This window comes from Phyllopteryx taeniolatus, chromosome 1 (assembly GCF_024500385.1).
Source record: "Phyllopteryx taeniolatus isolate TA_2022b chromosome 1, UOR_Ptae_1.2, whole genome shotgun sequence".
Classification (NCBI taxonomy): domain Eukaryota; kingdom Metazoa; phylum Chordata; class Actinopteri; order Syngnathiformes; family Syngnathidae; genus Phyllopteryx; species Phyllopteryx taeniolatus.
Genome location: NC_084502.1, coordinates 9138899 through 9149177, shown reverse-complemented (window position 1 = coordinate 9149177; position 10279 = coordinate 9138899). Strand labels below are relative to the sequence as shown.

The window sequence follows — 10279 nt, the reverse complement described above, 5'->3', positions numbered from 1 at the left end:
AGTGGGTGGTTTGGTCTGTAACATGTAAGAATATAGAAGGGGGGAATAATAATCATTGTTTTCCAAAGTCAAAGCAAATGTTTTTCAAATGTCTTATTTGCTTTCATGAAGGATTATAGAAATCTGAAAATATTTACTGAGTGGCTTAAATCAGAAGATTTGGACAATTTCATGTTAAACAATGGCTGTAAACAATTCATCGTTTCTCAAAATATTTGTCAATTAATTTGATGATTAATTCATTGTGACACCTCAGCTAGAAACCCTAACCCTGGCTTGAAACCCTACTTTGAATTGACAAGCTTTTACTGCGCTTATTCAATGGACTGTAATTGTAATAAATGGGCGTAAATGTAACGAAGCTACTTTTGGTGCACCCTGAATGTGTGCATGTGTCGGGAGTTGCCAAAGATGGCAGTATTTCCTGATTTCTTGAAGTGGTCGCCGACCCTTGGCCGTACGTTGTGACGCCTCCTGAGCGTGGGGTTTCCCGGAGCTGAGTGCAGGGTTACCGCGCCCATCTCCGCTGTTTGATGGCCGCAGGAAGAAGCCGCTGAGATCCCGACGCCCGCCGAGGAAGAAGAAAAAAAAAAAGGGACGACGACGCTGCTTGGACGAAGGGATTTGTGGTGGTTGTTGTTGTTGTTTTTTTTTTTTTTTTTTGCCGTGAAGGTGGAAATTTGTGGCGGCTCCGGAGAGTGCTCACGCGGGACTCTTAAGCACCTAGTCTCGGGGTAAACCACCGCCTCGTAGCTGCTCGTCCGTGCCGGTGTGTGTCCCCCACCCCACCCCCTCGGCGGGTCAAAACTGTTCGTTCGGGGAGTGCCGCTCTACGCTAGCTACACTGAGCTACATCCGAGCGCCTGGCTGCAGAGAGGAGAAGACGAGCTTTTTTATTGTTTCCAGCTAATGTGAATTTTTGTCTTTTTTTTTTTTTTTTTTTTTTTTTTTTAAAGCGCTGATACCATCTAAAAGCAGGTAAGGAGTATTTTTTTTTTTTTTTTTTTTTTTTATATGATCAGTTCTCTATGTGGCTAGCTAAAGATGAAGGAGTTAACTGGGTTAACTAGTTGGTTTGACGGTTGCCTGCCACTCGCTAACGGTAAGTCCCTGCTACCAGCAGAGTGAGTGGGGGTCAGTCTAAAAAGGCACAGTGGTTTGTAATTGGAGACAATTGGGACATTTGTGTAGCTTTCGCATGAATGCTCCCGTCGTAAGTGGGAACTACGCTACTATTAACAGGTTATTCGGTAACGGTTGTCTACGCCCTATCTTCCAGCTAACTTGACCCTTTAAAATCACTTTGCTGTGCAATATGAGGGCTTATTAAAGTGTAAATTCCGATCCCGGTTGTTGCCAACAAGTCGACACGTCGGCCCATATTTTCCACGTCTCTGGTTCGTGCAAAGCAAGTAGACATCTCGTATGCCGATGGGCTTTCCCTTTCAAACTTGTTGTAAACTCTTGAGATTACCGACACAATTTCCGCTCCCCTGCGGAACGCTTTGAAACGAATCGAATTTGGGTTTTCCTGGCCGTCTCGGCGCAAATCGTAGGATCGTGCAGCTCACAACGAAGCGAGTCTAAAAATGGCTTCTCCGCCAACCCGAATCACCACCGACACCACCCACCCTGGTTTCCGTAGCGAGTCCGAGCAAGTTAGCCCAGCAGTGGCCGCAGCCTGCCGTGGCTCACATTGGGCGTGTTTCGCTCGATCGTGTCAAAAGTGGGCCATATGTATATTTATTTTGGGGGGGGGGGGGTATTTTGCGAACCATGTTTGCTTAAACCTCGAGAGTGTTACCAGTAATTGCTCCGCTCAGATTTGCGTAACGCCGAGTTTCGTAGCTGGAGGATTTTCGTCAAATTAGCCGAGTTTATGAATGCAAGTGAATCAAAAGCATAACCGAGTTGAGGCTTCTTTTTGGACCAAATTTTACTTTAACCGGAACACACACAAAAAAAAATCAGGCTGCACGGGAACATAACTTCATTGTAGCATAATTAGCCTATGGCAACAATGTCGACTTGTTTCAAATCACATGGGTTTCCATGGTATTTTGCTCCTGGGCCGTAGTGTGCAAATCGGCCGTGAGTGAACTTGTCGGTGTAAGGCAGAGCAAATGAGCGTAATTGGCTCGCTGCAATCCTGTTATGTCGAGCTCGCTCGGCTGGGTTGCACGGCAAGCTGCTAGCGGCTACGCCGGTGTGGGCCGGCTGTGTCGTTACACCACGGACATAAAACCCGATGAAAAGGATCGTTCTCAGTTGGGTTAAGCAAAAGCGTAAGTATGGCTCCGTGTGCGTGTGAAATTAGGAGGTTCAAGTGTCCTTAAGACGTGTTGCTGAATCGAGCGCCTCCTCCCCAAATAAGGGGCAACGAGATGCCGCTGAGCAACTTCCCGTCGGGCCGGAGAACTCGCAAATGGATCCAGTCCATTTGAAGTCGCCTTGTCAATGATTTTCTTTTTTTTTTTTGTATATCTCTTAAATATAACAGTTCGTATTTCCTCGGGTGTGTTTTTTTTTTTTGCCGGTGTGCGCCCCCCTTCCTGCATCGCCTCCAATGAATGGGTTCCTGCATTGAGGGCCCGAGTTGCTGCACTCAACAAGATGGCGTTCAAAGCCTTTCTCATCAGCGCCTTTTTTCCCACTCGTACAGACAGCTGCCGAGCGTCGTGGAGCTTTTAGTCGGGGCCCGCTCGCCTTAGTTCCCTTGCTGTGAAAACCTGAAAAAAAAACGCTTTGTATGATTTTTATTTTAGTTTATTTTTTGTTTAACTCGTGTTGTTTAAAGCCTGTTTGATTCCTGGTTAGGCGAATGCAGTCAGATGTCGGACAACATAGTGAGGAATTGACTGTTCGAGCGTGAATAACAACTGCAAATCCATTTCTGATCGCGTGCCATGTGTGCGTTTCGACATACGTTTTGTAATATGTGGATTTTGGCTTTTTGTCAATGTTTTTAGTACCTCAACAGTTAGTTACATTACACTACCCAAACCTCAGATGTGGTCAGCTTTCGAAATAAAATTCCCCAATGAGCTCAATCCCTTTTTTTGAATGTTTTTTCTTTCGGATCAAACCTTTTATAAAAAGTAAAGGATTTATGTAACATTTTAAGTATTGCTGTGCAAGGTATAAGCGGCGTTTAAGCAATTTAATGTTATACACGAGTCTTTACACTCTTGACATTAATTACGAATGTGGTGGAATAAAAATCACATGCACCTCATGCGTCTTTATTTTTTTAACTTTCACACAAGTATAAAATGACATTAATTACTAACATAATCTAAACCTTTCAAACGTTACCAAAAAAAAAAACACTACACTTTGATCAAGTGGCAAGCATATGGAAACTAACCACTCTGCCCTCGGATTCGATAATAGCTGCAAGTCATGTCTTCAATAAAATGATATGTAATGTATAAATTCTCAAATATACTACAATAAGTTTGAGGGCGATTAGGGACAGAGTCCTTTCATGGATAGGGAAAAACGAAAGTAATTGACATCCCTAAAAACATGGTTATAATTGCCTGTATTGATCGTTTGAACTGTAAATATACCACAAAATATAATCCACAAACACGAAACTTCCACCGTTTATTAACATGAGCTTTTTAGTAGCCACTCAGCAGAGCAAAAACATACACGTGGAAATGACTCTTCGGAACTTCCGCTCGCAACACGGACTAAATCTTCCCGACATAAAAAAACGTGAATGTCAAGTTGTATTCCTTCAACATATACGTCCTTGACACCCATAAATATTTTAGTGTTAGCCAGGGCTTTAACTGCATCTTGTAGCATCTTATGGCACAACATACACACAGAGCACAGAAATACAAATAAGTGAGGTTTTCAGAAAATGTTGAGGCGAGGTAGTAGACTTTATACCGATCTTATCTGCCAGATCGGTATCTGCTGATAATTAGCATTTTATTCTGATCGTCTTTGTCATAATTCGCCGATCATTGATCCGCTCCGCAAAAGACATTTACTCTGCATCGCCATCGTGTACGGTTTATTTTTAGCCTTGTCGTGTGTCTTTTAACGTAGTACTGTAAATATCTTACCGCCAATAAAGTTTTAAAAAAAGTCGGCAACGTGGGACAGACAACACGTAATGCGTGGATCAGACTACAAGACAAATTTGGTCTTTCACGTTTGAACTATGTCAGACTACTGCAATAAAATATTGTATTCCGACACCACCGCATCCCGTTTTTTACGATCATTGAGCTTTATCTTGTCAAACGCGACCAGATACACTCGTTACCACGACAAAAACACTCGATCGCGTCGTGTGTATTATAAGAACTAAATGGGGAAAAACATGTTGGTCACCGGTGCTTGGGAGAGGACTTTAATTCAATGATTAATGAACAAGTAATTTATCGTTTTTTAAAACTCGCTGATCGGTGATCGGCCCCAAAAATCCTGATAGTGTAAAGCCTATTAGGTAGTAGGTTCCTCAGAAAAAAAATGCAAATTACCGACTTTTCACTACAGTCCAACTAAAGTGGTTCAGTCCAATCACACAATAGATAAAAAGGGAATTTGAGGCTTGCATTAGGAATTGTTAATCTTTTTTAAAAGGTGTGTGAGTGAGTGAGTGAGACATGACCCAGATCACAATCCTGACTCACTTGAATTTATTTGACTGTAAATCCACTTTTGTTACTTCATGACGTTTTCTATATGCATGTATGTGCGTGTCTTTAATGATTGTGCAGCACATCTTACTCGGACGGACGGGTGTTACCGTTATTAGCCATATGTGCTAAGAGGTGTCTTTTGTTTTCAAAAAAGGATTTTCATTATGATGTGTATTTTTAATCTGCGATTGCGGGATAGAAATGGGATTATATTCTTAGTCTCTTCCACTATCTGGGATTATATGGTTTTGGTCGGTAATCGTTCAGATTTTTTCCCCACAACATATTGTATTTTTAGCTAATTTGAATGATTTATTTATTTAATTTTTTTTGGGAAGGAGTTGGAATTATACAGTCATGAATTTAGGCTCTAGCTTCATCTGTTTGCACCATCCTGATTTGGGAGAATTAATTTTTGTGTCAATTCCATTTTGACTTCTTCTGCACTTGTATTTCAATGAATGCGCTGACCACTTAATCGACGTCTTGGCTGGTGTTTGGGATTTTATTCTTTGTGTGGTCTGTGTTTCCTCTGTCCTCCCAACTTCATAGAGAAAACTTTTTCACTTTGTTGATTACAATGGACCTCTCGACCGGGGAAACTTGGAAATCAGACTGCGCCCACCACTTACTTTCATTGATGTAACCGATGTATCACATCAGTGGTCTACTTATTACAGTTATTCCCACCCACCCATAAAATGAAGGTTTTGTATAATCAATCTAAATGATTACGCCAGCCAGTTTGTAATGACAACCGCCTCCTAGGATGCCAAACCTGGGCATGTTGTATATTCATTACTTCCTCTTGTACTAATAACCACCACTTTGCACAATAGAAATAACCAGAAAGACTTGAAATCATCCAGAAAGTTGAAGTGAAGACTCAGCGTCATGTTTGTGTCCACAGCAAGAGACGGGGGAAGAGTTAACTGCACCAAAACACAGTACATAAAACCCGCGCCCTTAAACGACTTGCATGCTGTTTCGGCCCATTTCTACTTATCTTGATACAGTTTTACGTTCCTTAAAAATTCCCATTAGCAAAAGCCACTACTACATTGAATTTCTCAAAGCTGGCCAATTTGCGTTTCAAACATGTTGAACTCATACCATCCTTTAGTGGTCAAGAAGATTCACCAGTGCTGTGAGACCATTTCAGTGTCTGCACTCGGCACCATTAGAAAGTTGTTGCCTAAAAATTTTACATGGATGGCAGCGTAAGGTCACAAAATCACACATTTTCAATAATTAGTTGTCAATAGGGATACTAGGGTCTGTCAAAGTATCTAAAGCAGGCCTGACCATTATACAGCCCGCGGGCCACATTAGGCCCATCCCCAGACTCTAACCGGTCCTTGCAAAGTCGTCATATATGATGTAAAATTCGCAGTTTGCTTATTTTGAAAGCGGTGCATTATTGTTCACATATGTGGGCAGTTCAAGCGAGCAAAAGCAACTTTGTCACTGCCTTTAGCGATTTTTCAGACCCCTTTACCAACAATGCCAGCAACATTGGTCCTCATGTTAGCAAAATTCTTTTCTGCATGGTGTAGGTATGTTACAGATAATTTCAAACACCTGTATATCAAAATAGAGTATCAATGGATTGAGATTTGAAACAAATAAAATGAGCATAGTTTGTAAGAATCTGATAAGTATTAAGGATTTTATGACACTTTTTATGTCACAAAGCGGCTCAAATTTACTTGTCCAGAAATCAATGTAAATCAGTAGGAAATGTGAGTGAAATCATGACTGGTAGAAAAATGCCCGTATGTTTCTTAATTGAGATGAAATTGTGATGTTTAAACAGGCCATTTTCAGATTTTTCAATGGTGGCGTCTGTTCAAGCCATCTCATTCTGGGCTAAACCGAGAGCAAGCTAATTGTCAGATTTACATCACACTTAACAGAAAACAAGAATAATAACTGTTTGTCACATCGCTATACCTTTCAATCATGTCGAAATCCTATGAACTTGTGATTTTGGATGCTGAAATCCAGTAACATTTTCATCTTTGTCAGAACCACCAAATCTCATCTAAATTGAAAATTTTAAAAACTTGGTGGTAGAGGGGTTTCCCAAGAATGTCATCAGCCAGTAGAACAGGGATTACTTTGCATGAAACAATACGAAAAGCAATTTTGGTGGACCTCCGCTACATCCAATTGCGTGAAATCCGGCACATCGAAATTGAAAGAAAATTGTGGCTAGTTATCTGCATTTAGTCACCTACCTACATGGTGGAGGGAAGAAGGGGATTTGCCTTGATAATGATCTCAGACTTCAGTCTTGGAACGTCCATTTTGAGTTGGCGATTGGTGCTCATAATGCCAGCACACTAAACATTAAGAAAAATGTATGCATAACATATACCTGTAGACATGTTTTTTTGTGAATGCTGGTATAGCGATGTAATCTTGTGTAGTTGCATGACTTTACGACGCATTTTGTTTAACATTATTTCAGAATTATTCCAATTTATCACATGGCTCATTTGGAAAATTAATGGCCTGCCTATGATATAAAGCTTCATTCACACGGGAAGTGAGAAAGAGAGTCAATGAAATCAAGTGGTAGTGATGACAGGCAAAATAATGTGTGGGTATGCAACACTGGTGCTTATAGAGCGAAACTAATCTTTTCTTTCAGCAGCTGGACTATGGCAACTCTCAGTAGAAGTTTGAAGTACAGCACATTGGTAGAGTTAAAATGATGTGATGGCTCAGATGGTAGTGTACTGCTTTGTCTCTATCACAATTAGCAATTGCAGAGGACAATCTAAGTTTCATTGTACCTTGTCAGTATTTTAAACGCACTCCTTTTACCAAACCATTGCTGCAGTAGCTTACTATTTAGCATCACAAATCAATATCAAAATGTAATTTAAAAAGTGTTGACTGGCGTTCAATACAGGCTAATCTGTCCAGTCAGGTTTCCACGAGTGGCTCGGTTCAGTTCTCCATGTTCCTGGTTCAGTTTCGTTCACCATGGTACAAGTTAGATCGGTAAACCCCTACTCAGTCATGTATTTCCACCACGGGTGTGATGTAGTGCTGGGCGGGCGATATATCGAGAAGCTTGATTCGATAAATATTTTATTAATGCTCTAAGGAAAAAGGGGATCATCGATTTTATTTGAGATACTTTTCACTACTCCGCGGGAAGTCCGCCAACATGGGGGAGAAGATGCTAGCGATGAGCAACCCATAAATAGCCCCCCAACAAGGGCACATCTATAATGTGGAGACAACCGTAGTCTGCAAAACGTGTATGAAAGATTTCACGATGAAGTAAGGCATATTCGTGTCAAATCACCTGAAGATGAAGCACGTTATCGAGTGTGACACCTTATCAAGTTAAAGAGATCCGGGACGCCATCCCGCTCCTGTAATGTAAACAAAACAACGCCGCGGAGCGATTGTGGTGGCAGTTGAAGAGCTTGTGTTTTTATGTTCGCTCTGTGAACGGGGCGGGAAGATAAGATGGAAAGTGTTCACGGGGTTTATTTATGTTAGCGTTAGCAGCTACTAGCTAGCTCTGTTGCAGGAGCGATCGTCAATCACTCAAATAGTTTGATATTGGGTCAGCCGTCACTGTCTGAGCTAACTGTTCCAGGCAGTTGGGTTTGCACAGTGTGGCATTCTCAAGAATCACTCTTGTATTTCTTTTTTATTCACTTTATTTGCACCTCACCGCATTGTATTCGTTCCACATGACATCATGTTTCTTCTTCGTCTTTTTCTTCTTCCTCCCATTCTCGATTTCTATCAGACTCGGCATGTTTAAGTGCATAGCTGCCACCTAATGGTTAAGTCACGAACACCTATAACAGAGCCAAACCCAAAGAAAAACATTCAAATAACAAATATTGAAGTCATATATTAACGAAAACAACTGTAGCGTAACGATTATGTTGCACAATTGAACAGAATGCTGAATTATTTTTATCCTTTTGCATAATCTACTGCAATAATTGTCCCACTTTAACGTTCTTGACATAATTAAAAAAATATGGAAATTCAGACAAATTGTTCTGGAAGTGAATTTTTCAAGGTTGGCAGCGCTGTAGTCATAGCCATGAATGCAATTTTACTCATAATTGGCATAATAAATTCTTCCAGTGTTTTGGTTTGCAGCCTTTTTTCTCATTTTTGTTTGTTTGCTTAAGGTCAAGAATTTTCATTTCGACGCATCACTAATTTTGAGGAAATTGCACCTTTTTATAGTGCTAGCACCAACGGTTGTGCGTAAACATCCCGGCGTGATGTCAAATCATGCTGTAAAGTTTCGGTGTGTGTAAAGTAATTACAATAAAGTAATTAAACTACAGTAAGTTAGCACCCATTATGTCATGTAATGTTGGTTTGACCTGACTGATGAGAATACATGACCTGACTAGAGCAGTGACTTCCAACCGTTATGGAGCAAAGGCACATATTTTACAATTGGAAAATCTCACGGCACACCAACAAACAAAAATGTCACCCAAAGTAGATGCACAGTAATTACTGTATGTACTTCCTGCCATCTAATAGAAGAGCATTTATTTGTTCTGTCTGTCACTGTGCCTCACTGGCATAAATAGAGGAACAAATACATTATTTCTTGTAAATGAATAATTTTTTGAGCAGTTAAAGGTAAAATGACAAAGATGTTATGGGGTCAGTTAAAATTCATGTTTGCATTGTTTATGTTATGTAATACATGCACATAACTTAAACATAGTTTAGCTAAAAATTTGGTTTTTATGACTCATATTGAGCCCTCTCCGAACATACCCGAAGCTCAAAACACAGGTGTGGTTACTCTATCCACCGCGAGGGCTACCAGAAGTGACGTTGCAATTGCCAAACACAGCACGCTACACACTATACGGAATGGCGAGCAACATGTTGGAATATGAGGAGGAGGAGGATTTCGGTGTACAGGAGCACCCAACTGAATTTGGCATCGTCAAACCGTACATGTTTGAGCCGATCAGGAGGTCGGAATAGTCACGGCGACGAGCAGCCAAGTAGCAGCTGTACAACAGAAAAAGAGAGTAGCCACTGGCTCAATGTGACGGTATGTCAAAAGCATGTCTTTTTATACAGTCATGGCTTGAAATATTGGCACCCCAGGAGTGCCAATATTTTTTTGCACGACTACGCATTATATATTCATATAGGTTTCAGTGACACGGCACAAGCGTTTACATAGTATGCAGTATTCCTATTGTAATATTGCCCCTCGCTCGAGTAGCGTTATAACACGGCGCACAGAAAGTCTTTGCTGTGTTTGTTGGCTTGCCATATAGGCAAAAGTTCAAACGACAGTAGTGAAAAGTACTGTGTGGGTCTTTTTTTCCCTACTCCCCAGTGCACAGTAACCATAATAAAGTCGAACGTATATACAAGGAAATCCTCACCTCTTGTCAGCGCCGCTTCGCCGCAGCCCCGTGGCGGCTGCGAGATTTTGTTGTCTTGGTGGCGGTTGAGGTTCCGATGGCCGCAGGAAAAATAGTTGGCACCGCAGCTGATTTCAGCATCTAACTCTGTATCCAATGCTTTCTGCTAAGTCTTTCTCAAAACACGTCGGTTCGAAGTAATCGGCAAAGAGTTGGGAATGC

General features: G+C 41.1%; 1 protein-coding gene across 2 annotated transcripts in view; it reads left to right on the top strand.

The window, feature by feature from the left end:
- Positions 1 to 510: 510 nt before the first annotated feature.
- Positions 511 to 10279, top strand: part of LOC133475793 (guanine nucleotide-binding protein G(I)/G(S)/G(T) subunit beta-1) — a 36327-nt gene continuing 26558 nt past the window's right edge. Inside the window, exon 1 of one of the 2 annotated variants that reach the window (XM_061769245.1) lies at positions 511 to 978. The gene's annotated coding sequence lies outside the window, so the exon portion shown is untranslated. Of the gene's footprint in view, positions 979 to 2166; positions 2286 to 10279 lie in introns of those variants that run through there. The other variant, XM_061769259.1, reaches the window with a different exon arrangement.